The sequence below is a fragment of the Gymnoscopelus microlampas genome (assembly GCF_963454915.1).
Source record: "Gymnoscopelus microlampas genome assembly, chromosome: 24".
In the NCBI taxonomy this organism is placed as follows: Eukaryota; Metazoa; Chordata; class Actinopteri; order Myctophiformes; family Myctophidae; genus Gymnoscopelus; species Gymnoscopelus microlampas.
Window position 1 is genome coordinate 1490717 of NC_139961.1, and position 20731 is coordinate 1511447.

The 20731-nt window shown below is 39.6% G+C and overlaps 1 protein-coding gene and 1 long non-coding RNA gene across 2 annotated transcripts in view; both read right to left on the bottom strand.

The window, feature by feature from the left end:
* The window catches only part of LOC311040686 (uncharacterized protein), a 65384-nt gene that overhangs the window by 36341 nt on the left and 8312 nt on the right, over positions 1–20731 (bottom strand). The gene's annotated exons all lie outside the window — the stretch shown is intronic.
* On the bottom strand, positions 17344–19878 carry LOC311040730. Its single transcript, XR_014600294.1, has 3 exons — positions 19557–19878; positions 18215–18441; positions 17344–17993 (listed from the first exon to the last, which is right to left on the bottom strand). It is a non-coding gene; the product is annotated as an uncharacterized lncRNA (long non-coding RNA).

A 20731-nucleotide genomic window follows, 5' to 3' on the forward strand; every position in this document is an offset into this window, starting at 1 on the left:
ATCATCAGCCTGAGCCAGGCGTGGGCGGGGACACCCTGTAGCCACCAGGGGTGGAAAGTAACTAAGTACATGTACTCATTTTGAGGTACTTCTTTTTACTTTACTGGAGTATTTCCAAATTTCAGTACTTTTACTTCTACTCCACTACATCTCAGAGACAAATATTGTACTTTTACTCCACTACAAATATTTGAAAACTTTAGTTACTAGTTACTTTGTAGATTTTGATTATTATTACAAAACATACATTAACCACTTCAGCCCTATATGCATTTTGGCCATTCGAAAACAGCAGATCTACAAGCTCACAGACCGCACTCTGAGAACCTTTGTTAAATTGTTGTACCTGTATCTATGTGGAAACCCCAGCTGTTGGTTGTATTGTAAATGCAGGTAAACACTGCCCTCTACAGGACATTACAGGGAGAGACACTTATCTCATCTGTGCTCATTGAATAGACAGTTAATTAATAACAGGATGTTTTATTGTTCACACGTTTTATTTTAAATGACCTGGAATAGGCTCTATGCACAGACATTGGGCCTGCAGTGCGGAGTGATTTATTAATGTGATTAGGCCCGTGCTATCATGCTGGTTTGAAGCACGGCTAGTTAGCTATTTCAACCAATCAGATTGCTTGGTCGGAACTACCTGTTGTATAATGGGTTTCATTGCGCGCATACTGGTTCTTATCAGTGTGACGTCGTCTGTTAAGGGGTCTATAAGATTTCATTTTGTTTTAGTCATATTTTAGTTATTCTCAAATGTTTTGGTTTAGTCTAGTTTAGCTCACAAGCAGCGGTCATCAATATGTCCGCACACGGGCCGTGGCAAGACCTGTCCTTGTCCGTGGTAAATGTTCGATTATTTTTTTTACATAACATTATAATGTTCTCATTTTGATCATAAGACCCAATTATTGAATGTCAGTCTGCAGGTTTTCCTCAGAATATGTATGACACTGACTTACTTCGACACTATGGCACATTAGGAGTCCACTAGTAGCGGTTCTCAAGAGTTTTATTTTCAAGGACCCCTTTAACTCTGAGAGTGTACAAATGGAACCAAATGGACCCCACGGGTCCATTTGGTTCCATTTGTGCACTCTCGGAGTTACAGACCTGTAATGGTCATTCACGTTTAGCTATTTATGTGTTTCTGGTAATATTATTGTCCGCTCAATGTGTACGCCCATGTGTACGCCCATGTGTACGCCCATGGCAAAAATGGAATTTTGAAAAAAATGTCCACCACAAGCCATCATGGCGAAGCCATCACAAGCTCACAACATGTCGCACTGCGACGCGTTGTGAGCTTGTAGATCGTCTATTTTCAGCGTGCAACTTGTAGATCTTGTAGCTTAGTTTGTTACTGACAGTTGGACACATTAACAAACAGTGAGTGGACCTCTGGATACACATGGCTGACCGGGGCAAAACCAAGCGATGGAGAGAGAGGTGCTTTAGGCACACACAAATACAAGAGTGTTTTTTTTAATATTTTGTGTTCGATAAAAATACAAATATGTATTTTATGTATTGTTTTCCAAGTCCTGGCTTGGTTTGAATATGTTTAATGTACCCATTGAAATACCTTTTGTACATGTCTAATGTGTAGTTCCAAATGTAGGCCTATTGTTCCAAATAGTTTTAAAATGAACCCATAAAAGCATTAAGCTTAAAGGGATAGTTCACCCCCAAAATGACTTTTTTTCTAACGATTACACACCCCATGGAGACTTGAATTCATGGAGATTTCTTTGTTTTTGTCACATTCCTAAGCCAATAATTTGATGACCGGCGGCGGCTCCGGTAGGAGACTCAAAGTGTCAACTTTGAGTCTCCTACCGGAGACATTAGCATCTTTGCACCAGTCATCAAATTATTGGCCCAGGAAAGCGACAAAAACAAAAAAATCTCCATGAATTCAAGGCTTCATGGGGTGTGTAATTGATAGAAAATAAGTAATTGTTTGGGTGAACTATCCCTTTAACTAACTTTTACTTCCGAGTTGGCCATCCCACACATGACCCAACAGGTAGATCGGCTATTTTTGGCGCAGCAATTTGGTCTGGAGAGAGAAAAAACAGACATTTGCACACATCTCAAGGTCTGTTTGATTAAGAATAGAGGGTCTAAGTTGTTAATCACACATTTAATGACTTTAACACATTTAGAACGGGAAAATCAATCTTTGAATAAATATACATATTTCTTTTTTAAAAACCAAACATTAGTAACTCAAATCTTTGCTTGGACCCCCATCTCAAAATGTATTGTTCCAGGGACCCTAACAAGCAAAGGTTTGAGTAAAACAAAAGTTAGCTTGAAAAAAAAGAAAAAAGCAGATCTACAAGCTCGTAGCGTGGCACTCGGTTGCCGTGCTATGAGCTTGTATATCTGATATTTTTGAATAGCCAAATTATAAAATAATGGTTAAAGTGTTACACAGATCCTCCTCTCTTCCTCCCCTCTGTCTGTCTGTCTCTCTGTCTGTCTGTCTGTCTCTCTCTCACAGAGTGACATGTCTCACTTCACAAACCTGATTCAATACTCTATGCAGTGGTTCTAAACCTTTCCAGGCTGTGACCCCCCAAAATACGCCAGCTGCGTCTCAAGACTGTGACTGCGGACCGGGCCTCTCCATGGAGCACGACCGTGGATTTCTACTACATTACACTATACCACTACACTATACTGTATATTACCGTAACATTCTTATATTATACCATTATATATATATTATTGTTGTACTATATTATATACTATCTTACACTATTATATGTGCTACTATTGTCTCTCTCTCACACAGTGACATGTCTCTCTTCACAAACCTGATTCAATAATCTATGCAGTGGTTCTCAACCTTTTCAGGCTGTGACCCCCCCAAAATAATCATATTTGAACTGGGGACCCCAATTTGTTTGACTCGGTTCCACAGATAAATATTGTGAAAATAGCAGATACACAGTGCCAATGTTGCATAAAATGTAATGTGACGCCCTGGTAGCCTTTTCTAGTGTTTACTCTGTAAGAGAGATGTGTAGCACTGTCAATGTATTGTGTGTTCTGTCTATGTATTGTGTATTTATGTTATGTTTTGTGATTTTTTTTGTATCCTGATGGTTGATTGGTACAAAATGAATTTCCGCAAGGACAATAAAGTATATCTATCTACAAGCTCACAACGAGGCGTTGAGGTCCCAACCCACAGGTTGAGACCCTCTGCTCTAGTGGTCACGTGAGACTGCAAATACAAAAGAACGCCAGGTTGTGAGAGAGAAATAAGCAACCAGGTGTATGAAAACAAGCCCAAAAACCAAAGTGATATTTACTATGTGTACCTCCTAACTAACTTAATGTACTAATAGTCCACACACCACATAGCAATTCAAGTCTATAGGGAAATAGCCGATCTGCTGGGTTAGTTTCATTCATTCATTCCACTGTGTGGATCCAAGTCACATACACACTGACTGTAGGTGAATACAGTTGATCTCTTCTTAATTCAAGTTATTTAATCTGGGAACTGGAGGTGTTCTACATCCAGTGTGTATTAACAGTGGATACAATACAATGGAGTCACATCTAGCTAGTGTTCAGTCTAGATCTGATAAAATGAATCCGTTTAAAATTCTACAGCAGAGACATCACAAAACAGGTGGTGTAGTTTTACAATTTAACCAGTAGATGGTGTACATTAACCACATAAAACAGTGTGGTTGAAGGAGGTTGAGTCAAATGAAGTGTTTTCAGTTCTGGAGTTTTATTCACTTAATAAAGTAATGAAAAGGAAGTGTATCTGTCAAACTCAGATAATCTATATTTTATCACAGTTAACACACACTGACATTCACTCCAGACATGTTATCAAACACCACAAAGGAGAACAAACTGTATATGAATTATGTTAATAATACAAACACATGTAAGTCTTGTGGTCATTCACAGCTCACTCTGCTGCTGAGACATTAAAACAAACCCTTTTTAACAAACAAGATGTCAGACCTCTGCAAATGGAGCAACTGACAGTAAATCATGTGAATAAAGTGCAATGCATTACTATTAAACATTCATCAGGTGAATGAGATAATTACTCTACTTACAGACAGATTACGTTCATCTGGTCTGTACGAAATAAGGATTTAGAAATAATATCTCTGAATATGTATTTCATACATTACTTCTTACATAATAATAATAATAATAATAATAATAATAATAATAATAGTTTCTTGACACTCAAACTAAAATTGTTCTATAGACCCTTATCTTCAAATTAGAAATGAAAACTAAACTTCACAACAACTTGAAATGACTGAGTGTCCTGGCACCCCACTATATATGCATTTGGACCAAAGCGTTTGTCACAAACTGCAGTTAAAGGTTTCCCCCCCCTGTATGAGTCCTCATGTGTCTTTTTAGATTGCTGTTGTCAGAAAAGCCTTTGCTACAAATTGTACAAGTGAATGGCTTTTCCCCTGTATGAGTCCTCATGTGTATTTTTAGAATATTGTTGCGATTAAAGCTTTTGTTACAAACTGTACAATTGATTTTCTTTTCCCCTGTATGAGTCCTCATGTGTCTTTTTAGATCACTTTTGTGACTAAAGTTTTTGTTACAAACTGTACAATTGGCTGGCTTTTCCCCTGTATGAGTCATCATGTGTGTTTTTAAATGAGCCTTTTGAATACAGCCGTGGCCACAAACTTCACAAGTGAATGGCTTTTCCCCTGTATGAGTCCTAATGTGTCTTTTTAGATCATCGTTGTCACGAAAGCCTTTTTTACAAACTGTACAAGTGTGTTGAGTTGAGGTGCTGGCTACAGGCTCTGTGTCTCTGTTTTCACCATCATCACCTTCACTTTTCACTGCTAGTAATGTCAGCATAGGCCTATCAACCTCTTGTGGTCTTTGAAGAAGCTCCTCCTGCTCCTCTTTAATTTGTGGAGGCTCTGGTTCCTCCTGGACCAGACTGGGGCTCCTCTCCTCTTCAGGGAAAACCTCCTCTTTACACACAGGGAGGTGCAGGACGTCTAGGAAATAGATACAAAGAGAGACCGGTAAAGGCTTGAACATTATTTTCATGCAGTGTTTCCTCTGTTTAATGAAAAGCTAGTGCGCACACATCCCCAGGTTGCAGTTCTTAACAAAGGAAAATAAAGTAAACACATCGGCCGAAAAAGCTCTGCTGTTTTTATTGCGCTCTCAATTTCCTGATGAAGATCTGACACGGATTGATGTAATCACATTGTTAACAGGGAACAGAAGTATGATCTCCCCGATTCTTACCTCCTTATACTGGCTCCCTGTTCATTACAGGATTCAGTGGAAGACTTTAATGGTTGTTTTTAAGTCTTTAAATGGGTTAGCACCATTGCACATATCGGCGCTTCTACCTCCCAATAACTCTACAAGGGCCTTGAGGTCTACTGACCAGTCACTTCTTAAGGTCCCACCAACAAAACTGAAGACCCGGGGAGACTGTTGCGCGTACGTTTTAGCAGCAGCAGTACAGCCCCTCCCCTCCCCACTGTTACGCTACACAGAGTGAGATGACATGAGGAGCTGGTTGAGACCTGGTCTCAAACGTGTTAAAACGACTTGGTTAGACCACTGTCTGGAATAATAACTGATTATCATACATACAGGTCTACTAGCCTACTAACCTTTGTTGCTATTGTCATCTTAAATTGACCAGCCAAAGTAAAATTAACGATTTTAGAGTGTTCTCCAACTTGCTTGGAGATCAGAGTGATGTGGTGGCTGCGTTTAACGCATGTTGCCAATCAGCTGTGTAACATTAGCAGGTTAACGATGGCTCGTTGAGCCTATGCATTTGACCCTGATTTGACCACAAAGGCAATCAAAAGCACTAATGAATGGCAGCTGTAAGTAACCGGTTGTCTATCGTCTGTGTCTTGTGTATGTTTAATAGCCAACTGAATGTTTTCTGTAGCCTAGAGATATATCAAGTAATTCCCTGAAGAGGGTAGACCCTCTCCCTCATGCTAAACTTAAAGTGACTTATAAGGTTCCACTTCTCCTCAAAAAGACAACTTTATTTTCCTTTCTCAATATTATTATAGCATTTTGGCTATATGCAACAACAGCAAGCCAATGTTCATAGGCATTGTCAGTATTTGTCTTCATTATTTCTTGAATTCCTATTTCTTTAGTTGCCAATATTTCCACTGTAAGCCAGTGTTTTCAGTCTTTTATTGCTACAAAAAAAATACATATTTTATGTTAATATTTATTGTGGAACCTTATAAGTTCCACAAACTGAAGCCGAGGTGGTTAATCGTCCTGAAGGGCATTATCCCTTGCATATTATACTGTTTAGACTGATGCTAGGTTCTTGGTTTACCTATGACCCTACAATACTGAGGCACTACACTGTCTCTATACATTTGATGAATGTGTTTACCATGATTACTTTAAGTTGCTCTGGATAAAGAGTGTCTGCTAAATGCCTAAATAGAAAATTGCAAAGAGCTTGAAACCTACTGAGATCCATGTGGTCTTCAGGTTCCTGTTTAAGGTGGTCTTCAGGTTCCTGGTTAAGGTGGTCTTTAGGTTCCTGTTTGAGGTGGTCTTCAGGTCCCACACACTGGTCTGGAATGAAGGAATAGAATAAGAACTTTAACAAGAAGGACTTTGACAGAGATGCTCATAGGCCTGCGTCCTGCGTCTCTGACGCACCGTATTGAAAAAGGACGCATTCATGGCACCGTCGTTGCGTCCACGGGACGCACTACAATTGTCACGAACAGAAAAAATAAATAATAATAATTCGCGGTAAAACATTTTTTTTACCGCGAATATTTTACAAATCCATGGGACAGCACCATTTTACATGGCCACATCCTACTTTATCCTACTTTATAAACGATAAAATCCACGTAGAAATAGTCTTAGAAAGACGAATGCTCAGACCGAATTCTTTGGGTAACGATTTTGCGTGTAACACACACACACACACACAAGGGCCGTCTGTTACGCGTACGTTTTAGCAGCAGCAGTACAGCCCCTCCCCTCCCCACTGTTACGCTACACAGAGTGAGACGACATGAGGAGCTGGTTGAGACCTGGTCTCAAACGTGTTAAAACGACTTGGTTAGACCACTGTCTGGAATAATAACTGATTATCATACATACAGGTCTACTAGCCTACTAACCTTTGTTGCTATTGTCATCTTAAATTGACCAGCCAAAGTAAAATTGACGATTTTAGAGTGTTCTCCAACTTGCTTGGAGATCAGAGTGATGTGGTGGCGGCGTTTAACGCATGTTGCCAATCAGCTGTGTAACATTAGCAGGTTAACGATGGCTCGTTGAGCCTATGCATTTGACCCTGATTTGACCACAAAGGCAATCAAAAGCACTAATTAATGGCAGCTGTAAGTAACCGGTTGTCTATCGTCTGTGTCTTGTGTATGTTTAATAGCCAACTGAATGTTTTCTGTAGCCTAGAGATATATCAAGTAATTCCCTGAAGAGGGTAGACCCTCTCCCTCATGCTAAACTTAAAGTGACTTATAAGGTTCCACTTCTCCTCAAAAAGACAACTTTATTTTCCTTTCTCAATGACAAGCTTAATATTATTATAGCATTTTGGCTATATGCAACAACAGCAAGCCAATGTTCATAGGCATTGTCAGTATTTGTCTTCATTATTTCTTGAATTCCTATTTCTTTAGTTACCAATATTTCCACTGTAAGCCAGTGTTTTCAGTCTTTTATTGCTACACAAAAAATACATATTTTATGTTAATATTTATTGTCTCTGCTTAGCTTAAGCACACACACACACACACACACACACACACACACACACACACACACACACACACACACACACACACACACACACACACACACACACACCTCGTGTTGAATAGAATGTGTTTACCAACCTGCAGTGTAAGGATGGATGTCCATATCAAAGTCAGCGTCCAGCAGTTTGTTTTGTGTCTGTGTCTCTATCTCTCTCTGGAATAGGTTGCACATGAACTCTGCAGCCGCACTGAGGCACTCCAACACAAACACTCTGACATTAAGCTTCACACTACAAACATCAACACCACGCTGTTTTTCCAAAACAGACGATATCTCCTCTCCCACCGACGTCATGTGTTCATTTATCTTCAGCCGTACAGACTCCATTTGACTCATTTTACCTCCTTTATCTTTATGAGACATTTTCACAAAGCTTTCTGTTCCTACTGTAATATACTTATATAATGTGTAAAGCTCTCTGTTCCTACTGTAATATACTTATATAATGTGTAAAGCTCTCTGTTCCTACTGTAATATACTTATATAATGTGTAAAGCTCCGAAATCAGCCGATGCGCTTGAAATAAACCACACGCATTTACTTGCCGGTCATTGTTTAACTAGTCTCGCAGTCGGAATCCCAGCTTCCTTTTTTGTTTCAAAAGAAAAAAGACCTTGTTAACTCCTAACCAACCAGAGTGCAGAGGGGCGTCGCTCTAAATTTGGTGACGTCAGCCTGCTCCGTGCTCAGACCGGGGGGGGGGGGGGGGGGGGGGGGTCTAATGTTTAACAAGCATGAACAGCAAAGGATCCATGCACTGTTGCCTTTCGCCACCTGGTGGAGGAGGTGTGTAACTGAGTAAAGGACTGCCTTCCACTTTCTTTTGAATAACATGAATCAAAAACGAAATTAATTTCACATATCTCAAAAAATATATATAATTTATATATAGACGCAAAGTGTGATTATTACATTCTTAATTAAAATGTTGATATTATCAAAAACAAGTACCAAACATATGTACGTGTGGAAATGCAACATTTCCTCTGTGAGAGAATGAATGAGTTTATACTAATATGCATTTTAGGAGATTGTTTCAATACAAAAGATGACAATAATTATGTAATATAATAATGGGAAATATTATAATGAGAAAATGAGAGTAAAGAATAGAAAGGGAAAAGGAAAAGTGAAGAAAATGGAAGAAGAAAAGGTGGACAGGGTCCTGTTGCCTTGGAAGGCAACGGGAGTCTGATATCGATCTGGATGTTGGGGTTGGGGCAGCTTAAATACATATTCTACAAGGATACATACACATTGTAATGATATTTATGATCATCTGGATGTTGGGGCAGCTTAAATACATATTCTACAAGGATACATACACATTGTAATGATATTTATGATAATCTGGATGTTGGGGCAGCTTAAATACAGATTCTACAAGGATACATACACATTGTAATTATATTTATGATAATCTGGATGTTGGGGCAGTTTAAATACAGTTTCTACACATTGTTATTTCTGAGGACTGACATTCCTCTGTGTGACTAAAAGATGTGTCCTCAGCACTTCTCTTCTGCCTGATTATTAACATAAATAGTTGTGTAATGTTACACCCTGTACAGGTGTCACCAATGATACTAATTAAATAAACATGCACTGTTTACTTTGACTTGAATGACACGCAGTGTTAATGGTCTTTTTTCTACAACATCACTTCCTTCAACGTAATGAAGCTGTTCTGTTTTCTCCATCCTTGGTCTCTCTGCTCACTAAAAGGCCCTGTTCAGACTGGCAGCCCAAATCACATTGTTGTCCTATCCAGATTGGAACTAGATTTATTTGATCAGGTCTGAACAGAATCCGTGTACGTAGCGTTCAGTTGATTTTCAAAATAAAATCCCAAAATCAAAAATCGGAAATTGTCCGTTCAGTTTATATCCGTTCTTAAGTCCCAAAATCGACAATAAGAAATTGGCTTCATCTCATGAATGGAAAACGGAAATTGACCCGTTTTTTAACTTTATTTTTTTGTTAAACACAATTTTTGCCAAGATATCAAGTATTACTTTATAAGCCCGTATCTTGCGTTCAGTCTATTATTCAATGTGAAATCCAGAATCAAAAATCGAAAATTGGCTTGATTTTCAATTCTAGCCTTTCATCTACATGAATGGAAAACGGAAAATTACCTGTTTTTTAATTATCGATCATTCATATGCATTATTATACAAAGTTACGGATAGGGAGGGGGCGGAGCCGAGTCTCCACCCCCTCGCTACGCGCCATCTTGGTGAGGTCGTAACGTCACGCTTTGATATCGCCGCAAAGCAATCTTCCAATCACTCTGCTGCTCCGTCCAGCTCCATTCATATTATCTCGGTGTTCAGACCCACGCTCACTGGTAAGTTGATGAAATTACTTTATTTATTTTTTGCAACACTGGCCAGGCAAGGCAGAGGGACGACAGCTGCAGCGTTATAAAGAGAAACAATAGTTTTATTTTATGTAAATCGGCTTTAGTGCTTATCTTAAGAAATATAGCCCATAGAGGAGAATAGTAGACCAGGGGTCTTCAATGTTTTCCAGGCCAAGGACCTCTTAAGAGATGAAGCAGGGACCCCCTCACTGCATATTGTATAAAATTGTGTTGCACGTTAAACATCTTCATATATTTCATAGACAGCTTCATAGACTTGTTTGACAGCACTAATGTGTTGGATTCATGTTAAGTTGTGCATTGTGAGCATGTAGATCTGCTATTTTCTGCTAATGTTCCCCTCAGAATAGGGATGCTAGGGTTGAAGTGGTTAATGTAACGCAAAGATTTGGGCCCCTCTGTAGTAACACTGAGGATCCCCTAGGGATCCCGGACCCCCTCTTGAAGACCCCTGGTCATGGCCTGTTCCCCAACTGCAACTGCTTCTCAATAGTCTAAGACTATTGAGAATGTTTTTTGTAACCAGTGATGGTTACAAAAATACTCGTTTTCAGTTTGCTTTGTTTTGTTACATATACCTAGTCTAGCAGCCAGGATGATTATGCTCAACCTGTAATGTACATTTTTGTGAGTAGTGAGAACATTTAATCAAATATGAAGACAGAGAAGTTTGGTTCATGTGTGCACTACTGCAGTTCTTACTATTGACAGTAATGTGTTTAGTATGATAATTGTAAAGAAAATAAAGCTGTATTATGTTATTAGTGAGGTAGAGGCGCTTCATTGTGACCAGCACTCAACAATACACACCTGAAAGGCAGATATTTGTGAGGGGCTTGTATATGTGAGCTTACAGTAGGTTTGCATTATTATTTGATTTTCTGTACAATGATACTGTGTTTATTTTACATTATCGAACCTTTCTTTGTTTTCCAGTACGATCGAGGACTCAAACTCTGGCTGCCTGCCTCTCCAAGACCCCATCTACTGCTGAGAGGAAGGAGTTTGTGCTGGAGTTTTACTAAGACTGGTTGAGGCAGATATTCCCCTTGAGAAAGCTCCCACACTGGCTGCAAAGCAGGGAGGATCCCTTCCAGCTCTGTCCCACTTCCGCTCAGACTACCTGCTAGAGCTGTTACCTCAGTATGTGGAGGATATCAAGAGTGCGGTGGAGTGAAAGGCCATCTATGTTTTATTAGATGAGACAACAGATGCCTGTGGTCGCTGTGTCCTCGGAATTCTTCTGCAACCCGTTGGCGAGCCATCTCTGACATCAGATATTGTGTTCCTTGAGAGAGTCAACTTCAACACTGTGTCACAGGCAGTCATCTCTTGCCTCAACAGCTACAACATCAACCTCAGTGACGTGTGGGCTTTTGTCACAGACTCAGCAAGCTACATGAAGAAAGCCTTCAACATCATTCTTCATGGCCTGTTCCCCAACTCCAGACACATCACATGTCTGGCACATCTCCTCAACAGGAGACATCCAACCCTTCTGCTGCCACTATCCATGGTCAACTTGACAACCTCTACATGTTTGAATACGGCTGCAGTGCAGGGGCTGAAGACTGGCATCCTGGGACCAAAGAGCAGCTGGGGGAGCTGGATGAGAATGAGCATGATGCCTACTCTCAGCTCTTCCAGAAGACCATGGCTAACTGCTCTGCAAAGCTGCAGGCTGTGATGGAGAGACACCCCAGCATGGATCTCTTCAAAGCCCTCCCAGTGTTTTACCAAGCAATTGGCTGGTCTAAGAAAGAACATTCAGGACTATGTCCAGGTGGCCCCTGCCCTTACCCTTGTGTCAGCTGAGGAATGACATCGTTACGTCCACATGGACTAGAGTGATGCTGAGTATGTCAGTCCTGTGGAGTGGTGGGCTGCCAGGGAGGACAGAATGCCCACTCTTGCCCCACTAGCATCATTGTACCTCCATCACCCCGCTACCTCAGTGGATGTTGAGTCTTTTCTCACATTACACTATGCTGCTTACACAGTACCGACGGAGCCTGACTGAACACAACATTACAATGATGCTTATTGCCAAATTCAACTGTCGGCAGAATAACCCCCACTGACTGACTGAAAGCCAGAGGCTGGCTATCTGGCTGGCTGGCTGACTGACTGCCTGACTGAAAGCCACAGACTGACTGACTGACTGACTGACTCAGAATGCCTGGCTGAAAGCCTCAGGCTGACTGACTGACTGACTGACTGACTGACTGACTGACTGACTCACGCTTTAATGGTTGTTAAATGTTGCCTTGTCTTGTATAGAATGTTAAAGTTGTTCTTTTCAAATGCATAGACTTGCAGAAAAAAACAATCATCTGTTTTTCAATGATTATTTAATGTTCCGGAAGTGCTTTGTATCCTCTCTTGAACAAGCACTATATCTGTTGTATGTATTTGTTCCAAATTTATTTATTGAACAAATTAATTAATGTATGTTTAACGATTATGTAAAATGTTCTTTTTTCCCCTCCTTTTAATTAAAAAAAAGAAAATCCAGCATCCATATTCTGGGGATAACATTAGCCAAAAATAGCAGATCTACAAGCTCACAACGTGTCACAATGCGGCGCGATGTGAGCTTGTAGATCGGCTATTTTTATGAGAGAGAATTCGTGTAAAGGAAAGTACAGTTGCAACTCAGGTCTATTTGTCTTAGAATAGAGAGTGTAAGTAGTTAAAGTAAACTGTTCCTTTCCAATGTACAGACTTGCATACATACAGAAAAAACAAACATCTGTGGTTTAATTATAAATTATTTTTATTTAAATTGTTCTAAAAAAATATCAGTTCTCGCATTTGCACTATACTTATTTATGTATTTATTACATTATTTAGAGAATGAATTTATGTATGTTCATGTTGGACCCATTGGTAAATTATTGTTTTCTTAGATTAATGTTTAATCTACCTGTTCCCAATGCATTTCAGTGGCAAATTTACATTTTATTGCACATTTGTTATTTGAATTGAATATGTACTAAAGAATGTTCATGAAGGAGTGAATTAGTATTGAATAAAAAAATGACAAAATCAAAGGTTTGACTAATGGATCTTACTTTGTGGTACTTTAAGATTTATTTAGCATGTTTAGGGTTGTTATTCTTGCTCCAAACACATTGATTATAGTACTGGATAACTGTCTAAAACCTTAAAAAGTCACCCCGCAGAATCCCACAGATTTTCCTCCTGAATCACCACTGAAAAACAGAAAAAAAACTGCAGATTCCGTTTGGGTTTACTGATCAGATCTTCAGGAGTCAGCAGGTGGCGTGTCCACAGCGAACAGTGGCTGAGAGAATGCGATAATGGTGTCATTTTTCAGTACAGTGTAATATATATATGTATAGTTATACATTGAGTACTGTTACGGCCCTATGTGGCCTCATATTGTGTTTTAACCCTCTGAGTGTTTTCAGTGCCCTACTTGGTAATGGAGGGTGGAGTAGAGATTGGAGGAGTGGCGTGGTGTCTGGAGACACACCTGGGCCTCATTCCTCATCATCATCATAACCTTTATTTCAGCTCGGAGTACAGTTGAGGGGCAGGCCCTCATTTTCAATGTAGCCGAGAAACAGAACACAGTAATCAACAACAGGAATAGACATTCACATACAGCAACATAAGATGCATGAATCAGAATACAGAAATCACCAAAAAAAAACTAAAATACTCAAAGAACTAGAACAGATCTACCAAAATTAAATTAAATAAAGCAGTTACAATCCTGAACAAAATTGTTGGAAGTCATTTCCCTGAAATGACCTAAAGATGGAAGTGATTTGATTTTCAAGGGCCTCTGGAGCTCATTCCAGGCAGATGGAGCACTGACAGAAAATGCTGTCTTGCCTAACTCTGTCTGTGCAAAAAGAACCTTGAGTGTCAGGAGATCAGTTGAGCGGGTCTGGTATGTAATAGGGTTCTGATCCAACATAGAACAAATATAAGGGGGCAGCATTCCTGAGATGGCTTTAGAAATAAATACATACTGTACCAGTGCTTATCACGCCTCTCAGATAGAGAGGATAAGCCTGCGTTCCCATAGAGTGTACAATGATGGGTACCATAGCTGTCACCAGTGACCCATCTTAGGGCAGAATGGTACACAGTGTCGAGGCGCTTTAAAATTGATGGAGTAGCAGTTCTATAGATAATGTCTCCATACTAATTGTTTTCCTACTGGATGCAGGAAAGCAAGATTTATTTCTATAGAGACAAGGTTTTCAATGTGAAATTTAAAACACAATTTCTCATCTAGCCAGATGCCAAGGTAATTGTATTCCGTGGCCCTTTCTATTGTAGCACCACTTGAAGAGGTTATGACTATATTACTAAGGTTGGTGGTTTTAGCCCTAGTGAACAGCATGAATTTAGTTTTGCTTGCATTTAAAACCAGTCTAAGCTCAACCAGGGCAACCTGAAGAGCATTAAAAGCAAGCTGCAGCTTCCTCAATCAGCCCAGACAGCATAAAAGCCTGGGAGAAGCTCCTCATCAGCCTTTTTACCATCCGTCACCTCCATGTGCTGAACCCTTTCTGTTAGTTAGCTGGTGTTTGCTACTGTAGGTCTATAGGCTGTGTGCCATACCTTTTTCCTGCTTAGTGCGTAAGTAGGTAACTTTATTTACTTAGTGTTTAAAGTATAGACTATTCTTAGATAGGAAACGTAATCATATTCCAAACCTTTTTCCTGAGTATAATAGAGAAGGGAAGCTTGTAGGGATGTGCCGCCATTTATTTTGTTCCCCCTTTTGACCCTGTTTTGTTTAGTTAGGGAGCCTATACTGTAACTTTGTTTTGGTGGAGTTTAGGTTGTTTTCTTTTCAGGTAGGGTTGGGGTATTTTGGCTTTGGCCACCCTGAAGTTTGTTGCTTTCCCTGATCTGCTTAATTATCCATTGTAAACTTAAGGTTGATCCTAATATTAATGTACACTTTTTCGTTACCTGTGTATGTGTTACTCCTTAGCCTCTAGACACCTTATAAGGTCGTAACAAGTACACAGTAGCTAGGCACACATCTGTTTCTGGATCGCTGGAAGAGGAATCGGGTATAGGAAGGGTACAGGATATTCACACCAACTGGGTTTAAATGGTTGAGAATGCGATAATCATGATTTATGTGTCATGCCATGAGTATTACAGTATAATAGTACATGATGTATTCTAAATTATATAACGAACAAATAAAGGGTTGGAATTAAAGAGCTAAGATACAGTATTATGAACAGTATAAACTGGTAGAAATGTGTTAATATGTATTGTAGGCCTATACTGTTTGGACTAGTATGGATGGTGCCATAGTGAAATATAAATGCCAAGACATACAGTAGGCTAGGACGCCTGAAGGTACAATATTAATAATGTACACATTCTAGACAGCAATATCTATAGTGTTAATGTCTTTGTTTGTACAACATATACCCAGTGGTGGAAAAAGTACTCAAATGTTTTACTTAAGTAAAAGTATCAATACTGCAATGTAGAAATACTCTGTTACAAGTAAAGGTCCGCAATTCAAAAGTATAAAAGTATTGGCATCAAAATGTACTTAAAATACCAAAAGTAAAAGTACTGGAATGTCCCATTTCAAGTTTTCAAATGTATAAACATCTTTTGAAAATAGCAGATCTACAAGCTCACAATGCGTCACATCGGAAGCATTGTAAGCTTGTAGATCGGCTATTTTCAAATGGCCAAAATGTATATAGGGCTGAAGTGGTTAATGTATGTTCAGTAATAATAATCAAAATCTACAAAGTACTAGTAACTAAAGTTTTCAAATAATTGTAGTGGAGTAAAAGCACACTATTTACCTCTGAGATGTAGTGGAGTAGAAGTAAAAGTATTGGAAATTGGAAATACTCAAGTAAAGTACAAATACCTCAAAAGTGCACTTAATTACAGTACTTGAGTACATGTACTTAGTTACTTTCCATCAATTCAAGTCTCCATGGGGTGACTAATCCATAGAAAAGGTCATTTTGGGGGTGAAATATCCCAAACACACAAAGTGAATGTTACAGATTAACAGCTGTAGGTATATGTACACACTGTATACCTCCGACTGTACAATACATAACATTTACAGTACACCAGTTTAGTGTTCATACTGTTCTGTATATGTCACATTCATACCTACGCTTACAGTTCATTCTATTTATATATTATACCAGGGGTCTTCAAGGTGTTTCAGACGAAGGACCCCATAGCTGAGAGATGATCAGAGATCCCCACTACATATTGTATACAATTGTGTGGCAGATTCAAACTTTTCATAGATTTCATAGTTAGCTTCATAGGTTTGACAGCACTATATTGGATCCATGTTCATTTGTATTTTCAGACATTTAATCACTTAAACCATAAACTTGACCTTTCACTTGGTCTGCCCCCCCCCCCCATCTACACCAAACCTCATTGCCTATAAATAGCAGATCTACAAGCTTGTAGATCGGCTATTTTCCCTAAAGTTCCCTCCAGAATACACAAAGATTAGGCGGCCCCCTGTAACTCTGAGGATCCCTAGGGGTCCCTGACCCCCTGTTGAAGAGCCCTGTATTATACATACACTAATTGTTCTCAACGTGGGGTTCAGGGACCCCCCAGGGGTCCTTAATATATACGTAGCATCAACATCTGTTTTAAGCACCTCCCTGTACATTGGCTATTTGAAATATAACCAAACTCCATGCTCCTCGTCTGAGTCGTCTCAATGTGATGTGTTGTGAGCTTGTAGATCGGCTATTTTCAGAAGAATTTGAATGTTTTTGAAACATTTTACAACACAAACATAGTATGGGGGTCCCTGGGACAAAATATTTTCAGATGGGGTTAATACATATTAATTTGGGGGTCCTTGACATGGAAAAGTATGAGAACCATTGCATTGATTATAGTGATAACACATGATTCTCTTGTTCTCAGCCACTTTCTCAGTAAGAAGAATCTCCTGCAGTTTCTTCCTCCTTGGACATGACACACTGTAACTCAGCTGTAGATGCGAAACTGCATTTTGTTGTCTCAGTAGTGCTTGTACTCTGTGCAGTGACAATAAAGTTGAAACTAAATCTAATCTAAACATCACTCATAAAAACAACTGCTTAATTTAAGCCAAGTAGGACATTTATCAATAGTAGGCTACAGATTACAGAATATGCAAGGCAAATAATGGCATTCAATAAAACATTTTATTCACAATTTAAGTGCAAGCTCTTGAAGTCATCTCTTTTAAGAGCTTGAATCCTCTTCACGAGGCTACTACTGCACAAAGATTAGTACATTTTTCGTTTTGGTGAAGCACATTAAAATAGTAGATATGTAGAGATATACAGTATGTATGTATAGAGAGTTCACAATATAGTAGTATAATATAGCATATAGTAAAGTATAATATCAGTTTAGATTAATATAGCTGTTTTTCCCCCTTTTGTAAAGGCTAGTGTGACTAATCATGCCATGACAGATCCTACACTATCTGCAATGTTGAATCCTCTGCCAACCAGTACAGTACACAGTCTCCAGGAAAATCTGATGGACGCTGGTGGTGACGCTGATCAAACTGCTGGGCTTTTGAGCAGTAGGCACGGCTCTGTTGGTGGCCAGCGTCATGCTGCCTTGCCTGGAGTGACTCTTCTTGTAGCGAGGGTCCTGCTGCTACACGCTGTGTTGGGAGCTGCCTGGAGTGCAGATGGTCTTAATTAGACTCCTTGGAGGTGTTTCAGGTTATTACTTGCAGATGGGTCAAAAACACCTGAGAATAAAATAAACAGGGAATATTACTGTGATAGTACAGACCGGTAGGATATCATTTAACTTTTAGATCATTTTCGTCTGCTTAAATAAGAGAACACTGCATGCTTCAATCAAATAATACATAAAGCATTGTCATTATCTAGTTAAAATGCTGTGGTTTCACTGACCCTGGTTCTAATGAATTAGAACAATATGCTCAATTTAAAATACACAACTCACGTTACCACGCTTTGACTCAGTCGCTGAAGTGGGCCACAAGCACCTAGAGTAAGGTTCTACTGTGTCTTTCCTCTGGACTCTTGCAGCGCAGCACCTACACGGGACCAGACCTCACACAGTCCAGACTTGCAGTCACAGTGTGCGTCAAGCACCGCCCCAGTGTGCTGTGCTCTGGGGCCATGATCCAGGGAGAGGTTGGCTTCTCCCTCGGTTGCTGAGTGCAGCACCTGAGAATAGAGTAAACAGTGATATTACTGTGATAGAACAGACCGCTAGGGTATTATTGTCTTCAGCTTACATAGGACAACACTGCATGCGTGCAACAAAAATATCAAATAATATCTAAAGCAGAGGTCTTCAACAGGGGGTCCGGGACCCCTAGGGGGTCCTCAGAGTTACTACAGGGGGTCCGCCAAATCTTTGTGTGATTTTTACATAAACCACTTCAACCAAGTATCCCTATTCTGAGAGGAACTTTAGCCAAAGGCGTTGTGCGTTTGTAGATCTGCTATCTTCGGCAAAGTGGTTTAGTATAGCGGGGAAAAAGAGCAGGCTAAGTACAGAGTGAAAGGTCAGGTATAAGTGTTGTTTAAGTGCATGATTAAATGTTTGGAAATACACATTAACATGAATCCAACATGATAGTGCTGTGGAACAAGTCTATGAAGCTGCCTATGAAATCTATGAAAAAAGAAATATTCTATACAATATAATGGGGGTCCCTGCTTTATCTCGCTCTCAGCCAAGGGGTCCTTGGCCTGAAAACGTTGAAGACCCCTGATCGTAATTGTAATTATATCTAGTTAGAATGCTGTGGTGTTACCGACCCTGGTTGTGGTACATTTTGACCCAGTCTTGTAAGACCCTGCTTGTAAGACCAGCCACTGACTGTATGAAAAGTGCTGGGTAACCAGGCTAGTACTTTTTACTTGTGTTTTTCCCCCTATGAAACTCTCAAAGAACAAAGCTTGACTATCTGCATGCCAGCCACAATGGACAGACTCGACTTTCATGAATTATTTTGGGTCATTAATAAGGCCCATATTTGGGCTTTGTTTACGTCTGACTTCTTTTGGGCACACAGTAGCTTAGTCCAGCGTTAGAGTTCTCTCTAAGTTAGAGAGAACTCACTAACGCCAGGGCTAAAAAAGCTTAGCCTTGGATCAAGACTATATATTAGTTGTATTTGATCAAGTCTGACTCAGATAAAATAAATCTACGATAGTCTTGATCCAAGGCTAACAGTAGCCACGCTAACACACAGACTTGCACAGCACTTCTACAGTTCACCAACATTACCTGTCAAACGATAAAACAAAATAATAAAAACAAACTTACTTACCCTTGCACAAATAAGATTGAGCCTCAAGGCTGTTGTAGGCCATCAACTGGTCCATAGTGTAGTAGGCACTGCGTGTAAACACTAAATAATAATCATACAATATCCGGATAATGTATGGCCCGGCGGATAAAGATCCTTATTGACACTAAACTCACTCGTAACAAGCTTATACGGATCGATACCGATAAATGTAATCTTCTCCTCGTATTGTTTCCTCTTAATCTGCGTAAAATGTTCTAGCAGTGACTAGCTAAAGTAGCTGCTATGTGTTTGTTTACAGTGTTACACTTAGCCGGAGCTAACACGGTGCTGCTGGACCGAACCGGACCTCACCAAGATGGCGCGTAGGGAGGCCTATCCGTAACTTTGTATAATAATGCATATGAATGATCGATAATTAAAAAACAGGTAATTTTCCGTTTTCCATTCATGTAGATGAAAGGCTAAAATTGAAAATCAAGCCAATTTTCGATTTTTGATTTTTGATTTCACATTGAATAATAGACTGAACGCAAGATACGGGCTTGTAAAGTAATACTTGATATCTTGGCAAAAATTGTGTTTAACAAAAAAAAAAAAATTAAAAAACGGGTCAATTTCCGTTTTCCATTCATGAGATGAAGCCAATTTCTTATTTTCGATTTTGGGACTTAAGAACGGATATAAACTGAACGGACAATTTCCGATTTTCGATTTTGGGATTTGAGAACGGATATCAATTGAACGCTACGTACACGGATTGAACAGCATAAAACCGCATGGAAACTGATTCTTGTTTGAAATGTGATTCAAATGTGATTTCTAAAGATGTGTCTCAGTCTGGACATTCTGACACTGAAGCAGGATTTATACTTTGTTGTAAAACGGTGTCCCTTGCTGAAAATAGACGAAGTTCACAATGCGATGCGATGTGAACTTGTAGATTGGCTATTTTTTAATACACACATTTGATCCGACTCACTTGCAAATAACAGTGTGAACAGTCAGTCCTAAAGATTCAGATCAGATTTGAGAAACAAATCAACAAAGGTCTCATTTTATTGTCAGGCCTGCCTCCATTCCCCCTGAGCTGCCACAACAAATTAACCCTTAACACACAGCCTGTTAAACACTTACTGATTTAACCACTTGAACCCCAGCGTCCATATTCCAGGGGGAAACAAACAGCCAAAATA